At 40.2% G+C, this 17,173-nt stretch overlaps 1 long non-coding RNA gene across 2 annotated transcripts in view; it reads left to right on the forward strand.

The window, feature by feature from the left end:
• Positions 1-17,173, forward strand: part of LOC147366957 (uncharacterized) — a 343,959-nt gene that overhangs the window by 109,072 nt on the left and 217,714 nt on the right. For both annotated transcript variants that reach the window (XR_015169635.1, XR_015169636.1), the window contains exon 4: positions 6,880-6,933. This is a non-coding gene — a long non-coding RNA (uncharacterized LOC147366957). The remainder of the gene's footprint in view (positions 1-6,879; positions 6,934-17,173) is intronic.

Here is a 17,173-nt window from a genome sequence, read left to right on the forward strand (position 1 = left end):
CAGTTTTCCAATTCAGGGCCTAGACCTCTAACAGACAGTGTTCTCCCTGGCTGGGTTCAGGGAAGAGTTCCCATAGAGAAAGCAGTTCCTGATCCTGGTGTGTGTTTTGAAAACTTGCTGTGTAGCTATTTCAACTTGAGCTCCTGTTCCTTTTGTTGTGCCTCTGGCATTGCTGACTCAATCTATACATCATTCCTCATTGCATCAGGGAATTCAGAGTCCAACCTGTTTCTTGGAACATCATCTTATCTTCCTTATACCAAAGCATAAAGGAACTTCCTCAATCCTGTGGGTCGATGCCATTGGAGCCCTTGCTTCATTCTCTCTTTTATAGTGATTTTTATTTATAAATTCTGTAGGTATAGTTTTAAAAGTCAAAAAGTTCTGTAATGATTATGATGAAAAATAGTAGTCTCCCTCACCCCTGAGCCCAGCCACTCCGAAGCAGGTGGTGGTGTTACTGCTGTTATTGTTAATCTTTCACTCTGCTTTCTAAATGATAAGACTTTATTGCTATACCCTGTTTTTTCCCCCTTGAGTTATATATTATCAATTGACTTAGAATAAACCATGAAGATTTTACTTACCTTCCCAATTTTCTACCTCCACATTCTCTCTCCTTACATCTTACCATCATACAACTTTGCCTTATATTAACAATTAAAGTTCAGACTTTTAGAATGTAAATCTTATTCCCAGCAGTAGTATTTTTATTACTTTTCTTGTACAACTTACAGTATTTTTATTATTCTTGTAAAACTACTTTTTATTTCCTTGGAAATAATAATCACTTAACTTTTTATTTATTTGATAAATCTTTTTAAGACCTTGCATGTCTAAAAATGTGTTAACTTCACACCCACATTTGACTAGTAGCTTGTGTATAGAATTCTAGATTAACCTTTCTTCAGTGTATTAAAGCCTTGACTACATTTTCTTTTAGTGTTAGCATTGTTGTTGAGAGGTTCAATGATACCGTGATGTCTGATCTTTTATATGTGACCTATTTTATTTTTCTGGAAATATTTATAAACTTCACTTCATCCTCGGTTTTCTGAAGTGTTGTGGTGCTATGTCATGGTGTGTGTGTGTGTGTCTACACTGGGCTGGACCTTTAAGTGGGCCCTTTCAACCTGGCAACTCATGTCTTTTTCTTAGTACTTATTTCTTTCATGATATTCTTTAGTTCATTTTTCCAAACCTTCTATCTGAAACTCTCTCTCTGAGTGTTGGCTCTCCTAAACTCATCCTCTAGTTCGCATATATTTTGTCTCCTATTTTCTCCTTTGTCTTTTGTTCTACTGTTTGGAATTTTTTTCAACTTTGAGTCATCTTTGAGCCATTTAATTTTGGTTACAGTTGTTTAACTTCCAAGAGCTTTTTCTTATTCTCTCAAAGTTCTTTTTTTATATAGCACCCTGCCTTTGGTTTATGCCTGCAATATCTTTTGTCTTAAAGCTATGAATTATAGAAATACTTTTGGACAGTTTCATCTGTTTTCTCCATTGAAACTCTTTCTCCTGAAGTTCCTTTTTCCCCCTCTTTATTTAATTTAATAAGTTTTTTATTGTGGGAGATTTTTCTAAAATTTTTGTGACCCTTGGCTGTTTGTTTAAACATAAGAGTATGGGGATAAAATGCTGATTAAAGCACTTGATGAGCTGGCTGGCTGGTAGTTTTCCCCATCCATCATCCATGACTCAGTCCAGAACCTGGCCATTTTTAGAGGGAGTTCCAACCATTAGCAACTAAAGATCCTTTTTCTTGGTCAAATTAAAACCACCACATTTCTGTGATGCCCTCGTGTGTGCATACCCATGTGTGAGCATGGATACAGGAGTATAAATATGGCTGAGTCATTTTGGGAACAAACAATTGGGATTCTTAAAAAGGACAATGTTGACTCTCAACTTGATTACTCTGTTTTTATCCAAAGTCTTTCTGGTTTATTCATTCCAGAGTGTAAACTTGTAGATTTCTATTAGGATTAGTCATCTGGGCTATGAGAAAAATCTAAGGGGTTTCTTGTTTACTATATGGGTGGGAAGAAATGGAAGTACTCTTTAAAATGCCAAATATAGAAAAATTTGATGCAAAATTCTCATCAAGAAGGACAAAGTAAACTGTGGAACAGTCATATAACCTATAAAATCATGTTTTAGACAAAACAGATAACACAGCAAAGTTGTCATTATTTATAGCTAAATGAAAAAAAATGCAGGTTGTAAGAGATGTGTAATGTGATTATGTTTTTATTAAAACAAAACTAAAAGCTTTCTTACTGTATGCTTTCTGTCTTTCTAAATATTTCAGTAGTAAGACAAGGGACGTGTTCATAAAATAATCCAGAGGACAGAGCCCTTTCAAAATAAGACCAGAAAGTTGCTTTTCCAAAAAAATTTGCCCCATCTGATAAATACTGTAAGGAAATAGTTTTTCTATTATTCTGGCTATTTGTTTTCTACTTCTAATCTTTTCATCTCTGTGGCTCGCAAATGCTTCTGCATGATTATGTGGCCAAATTAGGAAGAGGGCTGCAAACTCTCTGACATAAATTACTGAAGCACTCATCTCTGGCATGAACTTAAGAAACTAAAAAAACAAACAAAAAAAAAACACCCTGAGGTCAGGAGACATATAAAATGAAGAAAGTGAGTAAATTGCAAACATCTTTGGTGCAGCATTTAGGGGAAAAACATTGTTTTTTATTATTAAAATGTTAGCTACTGCAAGCATTTTGACAATGCTGTTTGTGAGGTTGAGGAGGTTTTAGTCCTAGTTTGCTTAGAGTCTTTTTAAATTAGGAGTTGATATTATATTTTGTCAAATCATATTTCTGCATCTGTTGAGACAACTATATTTTAGAAAAAAATCTATGAATATTATAAAGTACATTGATTTATTTTCAAATTATAAAGCAGCTCTGCATCCTTGAATATGAATAAATCTCATTTGGTTATGCTATATTAACCTTTTCATTTTATTGTTGGTATGATTTGCTAATATTTTGCCAAGAATTTTTACATTGGTGTGAAATGACGCAACTCAGATAGGACTCAAACCCAGGAATCAAACCTACGAGCTGGACTCGAACCCAACCTAAACCTAGACTGGGACTTGAACCCACATCTTTGAATGTCTTTTATCTGAGCTCACACACCTGGTCTCAGGACTTAATGAAGCTCAGGTTCATGATGTCTTATGGCAAAAAGAATTTAGCGAGAGACTAAGTGATAGGTGAGAAGTGGATTTATTTAGAGATACACATTCCATAGACAGAATGCAGCTGGTCTCAAAAGACAAGAATGGCCTTGGGAGAACCATATTCCATAGACAGTGTGTGGGCCATCTCGGAAGACAAGAGGCCTTGAAACATGATGTGGTTAGATTTTATGGGCTGGGCAATTTCATAGGCTAATAAGTGGTAGGATTATTCTAGCTATTTTGGGGAAGGAGTGGGGATTTCTAGGAATTGGGCCATCACCCAAATTGGGCCATCACCCAAATGGATTTCCAGGAATTGGGCCATCACCTCACTGATAGGTGTGTCATTTAGAATACTAAAGCATTACAATGAGCATATAATGAGGCTCAAGGTCTATTGGAAGTTGAATCTTCCCCCACCAGGACCTAGTTGGTTCTATCCAGTTTTTGTCATGTCCTGGGACTATGTCATTCTTTTAAAGATTGTGCCTTGCCCCCTTCCCTTCTGTTTAGAATGTTCATGAGGGTCATTGATGTTTTCTCGTAATATTTGCCTGGTTTTGGTATCGGAATCTTTTGAAATGGCTTGGGAAATACACCTTCCTCTTTAATTTTCTGGAAGAGATTGGGCAAAAATAGTACTATTTCCTTCTTGAACATTTGGTTGAATTTAGGCTCAAGGGCTTGGCCTTCACTCTGAAACCTTCAGTGGTTCCCATGGTAAAAAGGATGATGTCTGAAAAGTGTGTTTTGGGAAGATGAATCTGGCAGCTGTGGGCAGGAGATACATTGGCAGTGAAAGCCTAGAGAAAAGCAGCAGGAAAAACATTTTAATTTCCAAAATCCAGCAGATAAAGCTTTGCTTGCTTTTTCACAGGCTTGAGGGAATTCCTCACATAAAAATGAAAGTGACTCTTTTTGATGGGAACTGCGCATAGACTGGCAGGTGCCTTTCTTTACAGAGAGGTCTGTGCATGGGTGCTCAGCTGAATCTGTGGACTATAGCCTGTCAGTGGACTCTTCTGTCTATGGGATTTCCCGGGCAAGAATACTGGAATGGGTTGCCATTTCCTTCTCCAGGGGATTATCTCGACCCAGGGATTGAACCCACATCTCTTGCAATGCAGGTAGATTCTTTACCACTGAGCCACTTGGAAAGCCTGAAGATGCTCTGAAGTGAAGTGAAGTCGCTTAGTCGTGTCCAACTCTTTGCCAAACGGTGGACTGGGGTGGTACAAATACTATCACTGAAAAATTACTCTTGGTGTCCAAGGTTTCTCATTCAACTAAATAAATCCAGTCTGGCTTTAAAAAAATGCCCAAACCATAGTTATATTGCAACATTTTAAAAATTACTGGAGTTTTTTTTTTTTTTAAGGAAAGTGATTATTTCAGATTTTATTTATGGTTTAAGGACTCATAAAAGAAATACACATCTTAAGGGCTTGTTCATAACACAACTCTATAAATTTGCTGTAAATTTGTTGTCATTTTGAACAAGCACCATCTTCTGGGCATGATATTCTACGTATTTCCTTCTACACTGTTAACTAATTTTTTTTAAGAACAGTATTGCAACTTGATCATCTGATTGCAGCAGCCACTCTCAATGAGTTTCACTTTATTGCATCAGCTCTTGGGATAGGACAGGCCAGTGCCAACCAAGGAGCTTAGTAATTCAAACTGCAAAAATAACAAGAGGAATTTAAGGTTGAAGCCATCATATTTTAAAGCTATTTTCAATTCATGAGTGAAAAATACTTCCTCAGATATAAGTTTATGAGAAAATCATTCAGCATTTTCTTCTACATTGCAACTCAAACAATGCCTATGTATTAGTAAAGCAGGTACACTTTTCTAATGTAATACAATGCTTTTGGGAGGGAGACACAACTGACATCAATGGAAGATTCCATGAATTAGAGAATGCCTTTCATTTGTCATCAGTGTGAATGACTTGGCATTGTCAATATGGGTGGTGGTATTTTAAACACCGAACGCCGTGTATTGTGATTTTCATTGTAAACTAAAAGTCTGATGTCAAGCTTCAATAAAATTTCCTTCTGGCAAGTGAACCTACGAAATGTACATAAGGCATTTTTTTTTTTTCCAAACAGCCCTGAAAACAAAAAAAAAAACAACTCACATTGAGATAGTACCCATTTGTTTTCTCTTCTGGTCCTTAAGACAATTATGTGAAGTGACTTAGTCAAATTTTATCATTGACTCATTTTACAGGTAAAAAAAAAATTGGAGGCTTGGAGATGAAAGGGAATTTACTAGGATTACAAAGCAAGTGAGTGGCAGAACTAAAATCAAAACTGAAATCTCTTAACTCTGGCTCCCCACTTTTACTATTAATGGCACACTTCCTTTCTTGAGTGAAACACAGATATGCTGACAAAGCAATTCCTCATTTGCAGAACTCAAAATACAGACACCTGATATGTAACACAGGGCAAGCTAACATTATATTCCTGGTGATGAGTATTTTGTAAATCAACTCCCTAATGTTATAGCTCTGCAGATAGAAAAATCTGTTAGGTTTTGTTATTAAATAAGGTATTAATTACTTCTATCGATTAATACACTATTTTTAAAAAATCTATTTTTAATTGAAGGATAATTGCTTCCTTTATTGTGTTGGTTTCTGCCATACATCCACATGAATCAGCCACAGGTATGCATATGTCCCCCCCTCTTGAACCTCCCTCCCACCTCCCACCCCATCCCATCCCATCCCATCCCACCCCCAGAAGACCTAATAGACATTTCACCAAAGAAGACATGCAGATGGTTAATAAACACATGAAAAGATGTTCAACATCACTCATTATTAGATAAATGCAAAGCAAAACTACAATGAGGTATCACCTCACACTACTGGGCATATACCCTGAGAAAGTTGTAATTGATGATATCTCAGAGTACATATGTATAGAATCTTAGGGAAAAGGAGACAGTCATGGAAAATGTGCATTTATTTAAATGTATAAACCAGAGACTCATGCCCTTGGGTTGGGTATGGACATTTTTAGAATCCATAGATAGGCACAAGGAGATATAAGGATCCCTGAAATGAAATGTAGTTTTGCTTTTTTTTTTTTTTTTTATCCTGGGCAAATCCTTTGCCCAGGACTTAACAAGGGGTGTGATTCTTAAAAAAATCGTACCCTAATGCAGTGGTCCCCTACCATTTTGGCGCTAGGGACCAGTTTTGTGGAAGACAATGTTTTCAAGGACTGGGGGTGGAGGTGGGTTCAGGATAATTCAAGCATATTACATGTATTATGCACTTTATATCTAAACTAATGCCACCACTGATCTGACAGGAGGTACTGGTCCATGTTCCAGAGAGTGGAGAGGTTGACCCTGCTCTAATGGACACAAAAACAATCCCTCCTTTTTCACACCAAGGCAGCCCCCCAAATTTCTCCATCTCCTAGCAATCAGAGAGCTTATTGTCTGTATGCAACATTTATTTAGTACCCATTGAGCACAGTTTTGCCTTGTTACTTAACTATAAATAAGAGAGGCTTCATTTCAATCATCTGTGTCTCAGAGTACCCAGCATCCTCTGAGTGTGTAGTAGTGCTTAGTAAGTCACAGGGTTTGTGAGTGTTGACTTTCAACTCTGATAACTAAGTCGGATTTTATCATTGACTCGTTTTACAGATGAAGAAACGGAGTCTTGGAGCTAGAAGAGAAGTTACCAGGATTGTAAAGCAAGTAAGTGGCAAAACTAAGATTGGAACTCCAATTTCATAACGCTTTCCCAAGAATACATGAAGGCTTGTGGGACGGAGCTTTTTTGTAGCCATGCTATTTAAGTTGTGTGTTGGCAAATTAATTCTAAATGCTAAAATGAAGTAGCAGTTGTGATTGTCAAGTTACAGAATAACTTTTTAAATAGTCTCAGCAGTATATAGTAACCTAGATGTAATTCCCTGGTCTGGTTACATGTTTATTTCAAAGATGGTGCTGTTGGCTTGAAGTATGTTCTGTATGAGTTCCTTGCTAGGATGGCCAGGGAGGGTCTCAAAATGTTTTTAACCAACATGACAAATTACTGTGGTCCCTAGCAGAACACTCAGTGATTTTGTTTATTTACTTGGCTGCTCCAGGTCTTAGTTGTGGCACACTGGACCTTCAGTCTTTGTCGTGGCATGCAGAGTCTAAAGTTGCAGCATGTGAACTCTTAGTCGTAGCATATGGGATCTGATTCCCTGACCAGGGATCAATTCCAGGCCCCCTCCATTGAGAGTGAGGAGTCCTAGCCACTGGACCTGCAGGAAAGTCCCTACTCAATGATTTTTGCTGTTTCAAAATATTCAGTCTCCACTCAAAGATGTAAGATTTATTATGTGAGCAAAATATGTGACTAAAAAACAGCCTTGTGCTTCCTGAACTTAAGTTCATAAAAGGAGCTCCAATTTGTGTGTGGTATAGGATATGTTGGCAAAGGTAAATGACCTCTAAAGGGTATTTCTTTGAGATTATGCTCACCTGAACGCTGGTATGCTCTTTTACAAAATCTTGCCTGCATTTGTGGGATTAAGTTTAATGAATGGTATTTGTGTTAGAAAGTGCCCCACTTCATGCTATACACCCTGGTGGGGATGAGGGTAGGGGGACAAAGATTACCAAGACTAAATTCTTACATTAGAGAAGCTTTTATTTCATTCAATCAGGAAGTTATACACATAAAAGTAGATAATCTCTACATAAGAATTGTACATGCTCTTGTGGAATTATATGTGGGTCGATAAGAGACACATGAGCCAAGTTGGGGCAGCAGGGAAGGTTTCCTGGAGAAGGTGACGTGTGAACTAAGTCTTATAAGAAGAATAAGAGCCAAGTAAGGAGAGATGAGAAGAGCATATAAAGCAGAGGGAAGAGCTTGAGCGAGACTCAGCTTTGCATGGGAAGCAGCAATTTGTGGAGCAGGGCAGGGCTCACAAACAGTTCAGTGCTACTGGAGCATGAAGTTTAGCCTGGGTGAATCACAGGATAGAGGAGAACTGAGTAGAGAGGTCAGGTCACGGTGGTCTCGAGCCTGAGCCAGAGGACTCGAGCTTTCATTCTGTCGAAAGCGAGTGCCACAGCCATATTGGCAGTTTGAAAAAGTGACTCCATGATTTAAAATACTCCAAGCCCCTTAGAGGTTGTTGCTATGATAAGTTCTGTACACTGACTAGCAAATGCTGAGCTCACATCATCTAAAAGCCACCAGACCCCACCTATTACATGGTATCATTTGTAGCATCACTTGGAGTGACTCTGCCCCTTAAGCTCCAGATAATATGGGCTTGAGCTTCCATCCCACATTGTGTAGAAAGTCCATGGTTCCCACTAAAGAGTTCCAAGGGTCCCAGGGGGCTTCTACTCTCTAAATTCTGGCAGCTATGAGTTCAGTTCAGTTACTGGATTGTTCTGTAGGTCCCTGTTCTGCCGTCAAGTCAAGCTGCATCTGAGACTGACTTTCCAAGACTTTCATCAAAAGCCACTCACACGAGGTGTGAAGCATGTGCCACACACTTTCCTGAAGGGCTGGACAGGTTGAAGGGATCACAGGACAGCAACTGTCAGTGTCTCCAATTGCCTGTTAGGTGTTCCTGGTGTCTGGCAGTGGAGCCCCATAGGTCCGTGCACGCACCCCATAGCCCCGCCTTCCTCTCCCCTTCCTGATTCCCAGCACTTCCCCACCCCTTCCTGAGGCCTCTATTTCTAGAAGGCAGAGCAATTCATCAATCTATCCCTCTCCCCAAACCCAGCCCAAGACCTCCTTCGGCCTCTCCAAAGATTTCCTTTCTCTCGCAGCAGTATAAAAAATTCATTTCCCAAGACATTTCCAGCCCTCCTGCCAAGGCAAAGGAAACAACAGTTACTTTGGGTTTTAACATGTCTTTTTTTTGCACCTTCATGTTACTGATTTCTGAGAGAACTAGAGAGTCCATGCCAACCCATGTGCCACTTTTGGCGAGTTGGCACGATTCATTAGGCCTCTGGAAATCTTATCTGCCTCCTAATGGAGACAGTGCGCAGAGCGCTGGGAACACAGTGCCCGCTGCAGGGGAGGGAGAAGCCAGGGAGAACGGCACGTAGCCTCTAGCCCAGCCTCGTCCTGTCCTGAGGTGACTGGATCCTCAGATGGGAAAGGTTGGTTCTCTTTTCTGAATGAAAACAGGTGCTGACATCTGCCAAGAGCTTGTTTTCTGTTTCTGTTTGTTAATATTTGGCTTCTGTGACATGCGTGGGTGCCCATCAGAGACTCACCTTACTTGAAAAAATATTTTCCTCTGAAAAAGGAAAGATCTTACACTATTAAAAAAAAAAATATATATATATATATATACTTTTTCTCAGATTTGGGGTCTTAGGGGGCTCTTGTCTTCCAAAACAGAATATCCTTCTTCCTCTTTTTTTTTTTTTAAATATTAAAACCCAAACTCTTGTTGAATTTCTAGGCTTATTAGGTGAGTAACTGTGGCTCTGTGGGTGACTTACATAGGACATTGAAGAATGCGTTCTCCTTGCTGGGTAAATATAGGCAGACATTTGAAACATGGGTTCAGTCCCTGGATCAGTCCCTGGATGGGAACGATCCCCTCGAGGAGGAAATGGCAACCCACTCCATTATTTTTGCCCGGAGAATCCCAGTCAGAAAGGAGCCTGGAGGGCTGCAGTCTGTGGGGTCGCAAAGAGTCCGATGTGACTGAGACACACACACACTTTTCCCCTACGGGGACTTGTTACCAGTTGTATCAGGCAGGTATCCAACTCAATGACACTGGGATCCCTCTCAACTGACAAATACCAGGATCCTGAAATTTCCTGGGGGAAGTAGTTCCATAATTCAATGCCTTTAGAGACCAGATGGGGAACAGGGAGCATACATGGTGGTTGGATAGACGGAAAATGCTGGATCCTATCTACGCCCATTACATTAAAAAATTGTGTGACTATAGAAAACATATCTGTACAGAAAGTTGCTCAAGAGCCAGCACAGAACTCTGTACAGAAAAGGACCCTAACAGATAGGAGGACTCCCTTTGAATGGGTGAATCACGTGTATTTGTGCAGACTGGAATTTATGCTCCAGGCTCTTCTGTTCTTCTTGCTTGTCAGGGAGGAGAAGCACGGCATTCCCCTTAGCTTCCATGCAGCCTCGTTTAGTGTTTCCACTGATGCTGTGGTCATGCCTGTCATCCCTGCCCAGTCAGGGTGCAGCCAGGCTGATACCCAGCAGGCAAGAGGATACAGTTGAGATAGCAACCAGTGAGCTTTTCCTGAATGCGGGGACCAAATATTATAACACATTCTCCCCTCCAGGGAGGCAGCTTGTGCACATACCCTGAGCCCCCACCCTGCCTTTAGTGGCTGCATGTGGACTAGAGCTTTTTTCCATCCCCACCAGACTTGCCCAAGCCATGGCCATCTACCTGTCTACTGCCATAGTCTCCTAACTTATCTCCCTGCTTCCACCCCTGCCTCCCTGCCGCCTATTCTCAACAAAGCAGCCAGAATGATCCTTTTAAAATGGGATGTACCTCCACTAGCCCCAAACCCTCTCAAGTTGTCCCATCACTTGAAATCCAAAATCTCTACCACAGCCTTTGAAGTCTATATCACTTGGCTTCTGCTGCTCCCTTCTCCCCTCCCTTTCTGTCTTGGTCACCTCTACCTCCATGGCCATCTTGCTTGTTCACAGATGAAACAAGAAGGCTCCTGCCTCAGGACTTCTGCAGTGTCCTCAGTGGACTACTCCCTTGCCTCCACCAGGTTCTCTGCCCAAGTCACCTTCTTGGAGGGCTTCTTTGAGTGCTGTCTCTAAAATAGCTCGTTCTTTCATTCTCTAATCCCCTGCTCTGTTTTGTTTTTCTCTGGAGTTCTTATCACTACCTGACTTATTAATGTCTGTCCTATTCCTGGCTTCCAGTTAGAATGCACCATGAACAATGGGGCTTTTGCTTGTCTTGTTCTCCACTGGTTCCCCAGAATCCAGAACAAAGCTTGGCACATAGGTAGCATTGAACAAATAAATGAAATAAGGACAAATGAAATGTGTGTGTGTGTGTGTGTGTATGTAGAGGTATCTTTTGAAAATTTTGATTCATATACATCCTTCCTCATTTTCATTAAAAGTTCAAGAACTTGTATTTCCCCCAAACTGATGATCAATTTGTTGTTGTTCAGTCACATCCAACTCTTTGCGAACCCATGAACTGCAGCATGCCAGGCTTCCCTGTCCTTCACTATCTCCTGGAGTTTGCTCAGATTCATGTCCAATGAGTTGGTGATGGTGTCTAACCATCTCATCCTCTGACACCCCCTTCTCTTTTTGCCTTCAGTCTTTCTGAGTGTTAGGGTCTTTTCCAGTGAGTCGGATGTTCACATTAGATGCCAAAGTATGGAAGCTTCAGCATCAGTCCTTCTAATGAAAATTCAGGGTTGATTTTCTTTAAGAATGACTGGTTTGATCTTGGTGTCCAAGGAACTCTCAAGAGTCTTCTATAGCACCACAGTTTGAAAGTATCAGTTCTTTGGTGCTCAGCCTTCTCTCTGGTCCAGCTCTCACAATCCGTACATGACTACTGGAAAAACAATAGCTTTGACTAAACAGAGCTTTGTTGGCCAAGTGATGGCTCTCCTTTTTTATATGCTGTCTAGGTTTGTCATAGCTTTTCTTCCAAGGATCAAATGTCTTTTACTTTTGTGGCTGCAATCTCTCATGATCAATTTAGGATATGCCAATTATAAAGCTCTAGAACCTTTCCGAAACTGTCACTGTAGGTCCCCTGAAACCAGTGAAGGAATGTCTGTTCTTATCTAATTATCTAAAACCATCCTACAGCATTTATAAGCCCTTTTTGGGAAATTACAGTACTCATTGTTTGGGGTCAGGTAAAAAGGCAAATTTGCTTTTAGTTTTAAAGAATTATTCTCAGCCTAACTTTCACTTGTAAATGGGTGAATTTAAGAAAACATAAACGACAATGGGTTTAAACCATACTCTGCCCTCAATCAACCAGAAGGCAAAAAATACCTCTAAATAAGAGCCTAGAGCATTAATTAAGTATTCAAACCTGCAATTTAGTGTCCTTCCACATTTCTCAGATTACCGGCACATCACATTAGCTTAGCATGATAAATCCAAAGATCAAGCTAATCTCACCTTCTGGAGTGGTGCAAAGTTTAATATCTTCTTCCCCCACTGGTTAAACAGACTTCTGTGTATAACCAGTGAACTTGAATTAGTCATTTTGGCTCTTTAATCAGCAGAAGGTCACACATATGAGGGTTTCTGCAGAGCTCATAGGTACAGCACCATTAATCTTGATTTCTTGGAATGAAAAAGATCTCCAAAGGCTAGAATTTCAAGGGGAGACCTCAGAGGGAACACTTGCACATAGGATTAGTATGAGTGCAGACCAAAATCAGATCTACAAACAGACACAAGTGAAGAATGTTAACTTTACTTTTTAAAAAAATGAATTATGATATTTTGGGGGGAAATAAATTACAATTTTTTGGCACTGGAAAGGAAATAGCAGCTGTTATTTGAGTACAGCATTTTATAAACATTGCCTTTTTGCCTTAGGAAGACTCTATGCAAGTAGAGGTTAGGGTTTTAAGAGAAGGACAAAAGTTTGGGTGATAAGCAGCTTACCCATGACTGCAGCTAGTCTAGTGGAGTAGGAAACACCCAAATTTACATTTCTCTCACTGCAAAGCTGGTATTCACTCAACACTTCATTCATTAAGTGAATCTTAAGTTCATTAAGGACTCTTTGTTGAGCTTTTAAAGATTTTTTTTGGGGGGGCTGTACTGCACAGCATGTGGGGCTTCCCTGGTGGCTCAGATGGTAAAGCGTTTGCCTGCAATGCAGGATCCTGGTTCAATCCATGGGTCGGGAAGATACCCTGGAGAAGGAAATGGCAACGCACTCCAGTACTCTTGCCTAGAAAATTTCATGGATGGAGGAGCCTGGTAGGCTACAGTCCATGGAGTCATAGAGACTCAGACACGGCTGCACAACTTCACTTCACTTACAGCATGTGGGATCTTAGTTCCCTAACCAGAGATCACGCTCCTGCATTACATTCCCTGCACCAGGGAAGTCTCTTAGAGACTTTTTTTTTTTTTTTAATAGTTTCTTTTTCCCTCAATTTCCTTATTTTCTTCTCACTACTCCCTGTGCCAGTTTCAAGGTTTAGCACCCAAACATTTAGGAGACATTGCTTAGAAAGTTTCAGATGGATTATCTATCTCTAAGGCTCACAAAAAACTTAGCCTTATCATAAATGAGTTTCAATACAGACTTAAGAGCTGATGAACAGAAAGTATCAAAATGATTTTTCTTGCTTGTCAAGGCCTGCCTTGTCCTGTCACCCTGGGGCTTCCTCCCTTCAGGGCCTGTTCTCTGTCACCCTCAGGGATGAAGCTCTGGCCCAACATTCCTTGGTAATAGTGGCTTTGATTTTCATTTCTCTCATGAGAGGTGGAGAGGCGGGTTTGAGAGGGTGAAATATTGGCTGCCTGTGGGGAGACACTAAACTGACCTCTAAAAATGGCAGAAATGGGGCATCTCTTATTCTTTCAACTTGATGTATCCAGATCTGGTTCCCAGAAAGGGGTGACTGAGCCATCTTCAGTTGAGGAAAGGAGAAAGATTTGGGTAAAAACTTTTGGAAAAGTTCTTTAGAAAAAGGAAAGGCTCATAACAATTTGGGCTTCCCTGGTGGCTCAGTGGGAAAGAATCCACCTGCCAATGCAGGAGACGTGGGCTCCATCCCTGACCCAGGATGATCCCTTGGAGAAGGAAATAGCAACCCAATCCAGTATTCCAGCCTGGGAAATCTCATGGACAGAGGAGCCTGGTGGGCTATAGTCCAGGGGTTCACAAAGACTTGGATATGACTTTGTGACTAAGAAACAATGACACAACAATTCTCTCAAAAATAAACTTTATTTAAGTTACATGTACAATTTATTAATAAAAGAAATATTTATCTACAGGTCAGCAGGATGGGATGTGTTCCAACATGTGCCTCTAGAATTCTGAAGATCCTGAGCATGATAACTGGTTGTACGCTCTGGACTTCTGAGGCCTTACATACTCTTAAGTCGTATTTTGGTATCAAGTGACATTTTTAAAAAACAAGAGAGTTTTGTCAAAGCCAGTCATTTTATTCGAAGAGTTCTTTCCCCTCTGTGCTTGTGTGAAATGTGAGCAATGCCCAGGTCTCGTGGGTAGATTCCAGAATACCTGAGACCCAGGGTTAGGTATTGCATCATCTATCCATAGACTCAAGTCACAGTTCTTTCTGTCTTCTTGGGCAGGTATCTCCTTATGAGAACCTTAATATTTAAGATATGTTGTGTTATAGTTTGTTTTCCCCAATGTCTTCATACACAGGAATGATGTTGCATGTTTATATATTCCTTTGGGGACTCTTTATCTTTCACCTTATAATCCAGTGATATACTCTACTTCCCATGGGCAAGGAAAATAATTCTGGAACTTTTAGCATCTTGTAGGCCTGGCACTGAACAAACATTTATCCTGTGCCAACCTGACATGGAGGTGCTATTGTTATACCCTCCTGGTGCTGCCATATTGGAAGCCAGTTACTATGGGTGTCTGAGAAACTGCGGAAGCATCCAAGGTCATTAGTAAAGGAAACTCAGCAAACACACAATGTGACATTCAACTTAACCTTCACACAGCACTGCCTCTTTGTCTGAGAGGAGTGCCAGTAAGCACACAGGGTTTGGAATCACCCGTTATTAGCTGCCTCAGTTTTCGTATCTACAAATTGGAGATAATACTTACCTATTCAGGTTGTTGTGAAGATCAATTTTTATGTTTTCCAGAACTTCCACAATTTAGGTCCATTGAAGCCGAGGGCCCCAAATGAGTGATAAAGACTAACAGGTTGTATTCCTCATTCTTGGATGTAAGTTGTTACAGCAAAAGTGTAGATGTGTTTTAAGAGCTTCCCCACCATTAAAACCAAGAATTCCAACTTCTATTGGGTTCAAAATAATAAACTGCTTCCCAAGGTAAGAATTCTAGGAAATTACTCCAGTTAGACTGCATGACACAGGCGCATACCCCCCTCAGAATCTTCTACTTGGGCTTGAGGGTAGTTAAAAGGTAGTCTTCAATTGAGGTCTTCTGTTTCTAAGTGTTAACTAAAGAGTCAGTTCTTTCAGTGCCCTATATCTTTGCTATTTAAAGCCTGTCTTCTCATTTTTTGAGGAGGGTTATCAGATTTTCAAAGATATAAGAAACAGAAGCAAGTGTCAAAGTTGAAGTCTCCAGGTTTTTGCCTTGTGTTCATCAAGAATAGAACACCAGAGGCTTGGAAATGATACCAAGGCTTTAAAATAGCTATAAGAATGTTTTAAGAGCTGATTGAACAACTAGGAATATTTTTTACCAAATAGATAGCTTGCAAAGGCCATTTAAAAATTTGGACTCAAAACCTTGACTGAATTTCTTTACCAGAGGCCACAGATCTGTTTATCATCGGTCTTCGTAGCAGTTGAAGTCTCTAGAGGGTTTCCTTTCTGTGACTTGCATGACAGGCTCATTTAACTTCAAACATCCTTCTTTAGTGTCTGCTAAGCTTCATACTTTGCCTCTTAATTAATTATCATTTCCCATATTAAACTCTAGAGACATAGTAAACTCTTGCCAATAGGTTTTACATTGGAGTCTTAAAGTTCTTGTGTGGCTCCCGATGCACAAGGTTCTAGTCTTCCATGAACTATTACTTCATGCTGAATTGATTAGCCATGTAACTGTTCTAATTTCCATAGAAATATCTAGTTACCACATTTCTTCAAGTGAGTTTGTACCTCTTAAGGTAGAGTTTCTGTCCTTGGTTACTTCTGTAGAGACCAAGGTGAAAGAATGAGATGCTATAGACTGTTTGAAGGTTGGAAATTGGGACCTAAAACCTGGAAGTCCTACCAGGGACTGGAATCCAGGTGATGATGGAGGATCTGCTTGGGTTTATTCTTAAAATCTATGGCTTTGGGCTTTCTAGTGGACTAATACTGTATAATCCTTGTAATGAGGGGAAACACTGGTGTCTTTAAGCTTCCAAGGAAGGAATTCTGTTTTGCTCTAAATGAATAAACCTATCAATGGGTTTTATACAAGAACAAGGTCAAAGTCCCAGTCAACCAAGTGGCCTTTAGAGTTTACATAGATGAATGCTCATCTACTTATAGAACAGACGCTCCAGACACCCCACAGGAGCAGGGCACATGCTGTTTAGTGTCATGACTATTTGCAGATGAAGCAACAGGTGGCAGGCAGAGACTCCTACCTTTACAACTTCATCCTTATCCTCTGTATGCTTGACCTCCATACCCCCACAAAAAAGGTCCACACCAGAATTCACTCTCATCCATTTGACTGGACTCACAAGAGGGCATCTATTAAACAAGATGACAGACGCACCTTCTCATCTAGAATTATTGATCTCTTCACCTAAGCCACAAGCCAAAGGACAACTGTCTTATTTACATTCCATATGCAAATGGACTCTGCCTCATCCACTGATCCATTTAGCTATTCAAAAATATCTTCTCTTCATCCTTTGGCTACTGCACTGATCAATCTGCAAAGATTGCAGCTCCTTCTGCAGTGGACCGTTGCCTTGCTTTGGACTTGGAGCATCTTCCCAGGGTTAAAGCTTTGTTTCTTCCCTTGCTTGTTGGCTTCCTGAGGTTTAAGAGAAAGCAATGGCCCATCTGATGCAAATCTTACACAAGTTGTCTGCTACTTTTTCTTCTACCCAGTGTCCTTTTCTACTCTTCATATTAAACGTTTTGAAAATCGTCCATAGAAGGAATTCATTCTATGCCAGCAAGCCTGACAGATGAGATCACCTTATAGATTCTCCATGAAGTCACTTTAAAATAGAGGTTTTCAAATATTAGTGTACATCA

The sequence above is a fragment of the Bos grunniens genome, chromosome 8 (assembly GCF_055505025.1).
Source record: "Bos grunniens cultivar Pamir isolate PY7600 chromosome 8, Bosgru_T2T1.0, whole genome shotgun sequence".
NCBI classification, from domain to species: Eukaryota; Metazoa; Chordata; class Mammalia; order Artiodactyla; family Bovidae; genus Bos; species Bos grunniens.